This window comes from Aricia agestis, chromosome 2 (genome assembly GCF_905147365.1).
Source record: "Aricia agestis chromosome 2, ilAriAges1.1, whole genome shotgun sequence".
Classification (NCBI taxonomy): Eukaryota; Metazoa; Arthropoda; class Insecta; order Lepidoptera; family Lycaenidae; genus Aricia; species Aricia agestis.
Window position 1 is genome coordinate 15,082,501 of NC_056407.1, and position 2,500 is coordinate 15,085,000.

Consider the following 2,500-nt stretch of genomic DNA (forward strand, 5'->3'; position numbering starts at 1 on the left):
TAGCGCGTAGGGGTCAACTCGAGCGTTCAAGTTCGACTCCGTCGTAGCGAGAAAAAAATGTTGTTCAGTTCGATTCGATTGTTTATGGTATAATATTATCGTCGCGTTAATTGAATAACACAACAACATCATACGATAATGATCCTTCCGCAGGTTCCCCTACGGAAACCTTGTTACGACTTTTACTTCCTCTAAATGATCAAGTTTGGTCAACTTCCCAGCAACGCCGACGGCCGTGAAGCCACCGCGTGTCGGTCCGAAGACCTCACTAAATCATTCAATCGGTAGTAGCGACGGGCGGTGTGTACAAAGGGCAGGGACGTAATCAACGCGAGCTTATGACTCGCGCTTACTAGGAATTCCTCGTTTATGGGGGATAATTGCAAACCCCAATCCCCAGCACGAAGGAGTTTCAACGGGTTGCCCGGGCCTCTAGGCCAGGGAGAACATGCTGATTCCTTCAGTGTAGCGCGCGTGCGGCCCAGGACATCTAAGGGCATCACAGACCTGTTATTGCTCAATCTCGTGCGGCTCGAAGCCGCCGGTCCCTCTAAGAAGAATTTTAATACGTCGCCAGTGAGTTGCGCGACCGAAGTCGCGCACACCTAAATGGCGACGCCTATTTAGCAGGCTAGAGTCTCGTTCGTTACCGGAATTAACCAGACAAATCGCTCCACCAACTAAGAACGGCCATGCACCACCACCCACCGAATCAAGAAAGAGCTGTTAATCTGTCAATCCTTCCGGTGTCCGGGCCTGGTGAGATTTCCCGTGTTGAGTCAAATTAAGCCGCAGGCTCCACTCCTGGTGGTGCCCTTCCGTCAATTCCTTTAAGTTTCAGCTTTGCAACCATACTCCCCCCGGAGTCCAAAATCTTTGGTTTCCCGGAAGCTGCCCGCCGAGCCATTGTATTAACGTCGGCGGATCGCTAGATGACATATTTACGGTTAGAACTAGGGCGGTATCTAATCGCCTTCGAACCTCTAACTTTCGTTCTTGATTGATGAAAACACCTTTGGCAAATGCTTCCGCTGATGTTCGTCTTGCGACGATCCAAGAATTTCACCTCTAACGTCGCAATACGAATGCCCCCAGTTATCCCTATTAATCATTACCTCGGAGTTCTGAAAACCAACAAAATAGAACCGAGATCATATTCTATTATTCCATGCACGAAATATTCAAGCGGCATTTTGAGCCCGCTTTGAGCACTCTAATTTGTTCAAAGTAAAATTGTCGGCCCACCTCGACACTCACTGAAGAGCACCGCGATAGGATTTTGATATTGAACCGACGTTTTACCGTCGGCTCACCGACGATATGCTCCGCAAACGTGTCAGTATCACCGCGGATGCGGTGCACCGACAGCGCGGCGCACAAATGCAACTACGAGCTTTTTAACCGCAACAATTTTAGTATACGCTATTGGAGCTGGAATTACCGCGGCTGCTGGCACCAGACTTGCCCTCCAATTGTTCCTCGTTAAAATATTTAAAGTGTACTCATTCCGATTACGAGGCCTCGTAAGAGTCCCGTATCGTTATTTTTCGTCACTACCTCCCCGTGCCGGGAGTGGGTAATTTGCGCGCCTGCTGCCTTCCTTGGATGTGGTAGCCGTTTCTCAGGCTCCCTCTCCGGAATCGAACCCTGATTCCCCGTTACCCGTGACAACCATGGTAGTCGCAGAAACTACCATCGAAAGTTGATAAGGCAGACATTTGAAAGATGCGTCGCCGGTACTGGACCATGCGATCGGCAAAAGTTATCCAGATTCATCAAAATAAACGACTTAGGACGCGAGGCCCTCCGTCGATTGGTTTTGATCTAATAAAAGCACTCATCCCATTGCTGGTCAGAGTTCTGATTGCATGTATTAGCTCTAGAATTACCACAGTTATCCAAGTAACTGAGTAAGATCTAAGGAACCAAAACTGATATATTGAGCCATTCGCGGTATCGCCTTAATACGGCTTGCACTGAGACATGCATGGCTTAATCTTTGAGACAAGCATATAACTACTGGCAGGATCAACCAGGGAGCTAACCACTAGAGCCGCACGAATCTCTTCGAGCGCTCGAGGTACTCGCCGTCGACACGCGTGTCGACGGCCAAACAGTGCACGCGCGCACACACGGCGGACCGTGCACGCGCGGTGACCAGTCATTATTTGAATTTTCCCTTTTGTGCGACAAACACAAAAAAAAGAAAACGCGGAGCAACTAAGCTACCGCACATTCGAACGTTCCATATTACGAGATCTATCATCTATGATAGTGTAACAGAGAGTTTAACATGAACTCGTCAACCATATAGATTGTCGCCCGGTGCTGGAGAGATCAGACCACATACATTACGTCAAAGTTGATGTAATACTATATGAAGAAATATTGTAACTTCGCGACCGCTATCAGTTCCACCTTCGACGCGACGGGCACAATACCAGACAACGGCGCACTCTAAACAGGTGCTCCGCGCTCGTACATAATGCCCCGCCGCGAT

The 2,500-nt window shown here is 48.9% G+C and overlaps 1 non-coding gene across 1 annotated transcript; it reads right to left on the reverse strand.

Annotated features, from left to right (window-relative positions):
- Window positions 1–136: 136 nt before the first annotated feature.
- LOC121740089 lies at window positions 137–2,039 on the reverse strand. Its single transcript, XR_006037540.1, has one exon. It is a non-coding gene; the product is annotated as a small subunit ribosomal RNA (ribosomal RNA).
- Between the last annotated feature and the right edge of the window lie 461 nt (window positions 2,040–2,500).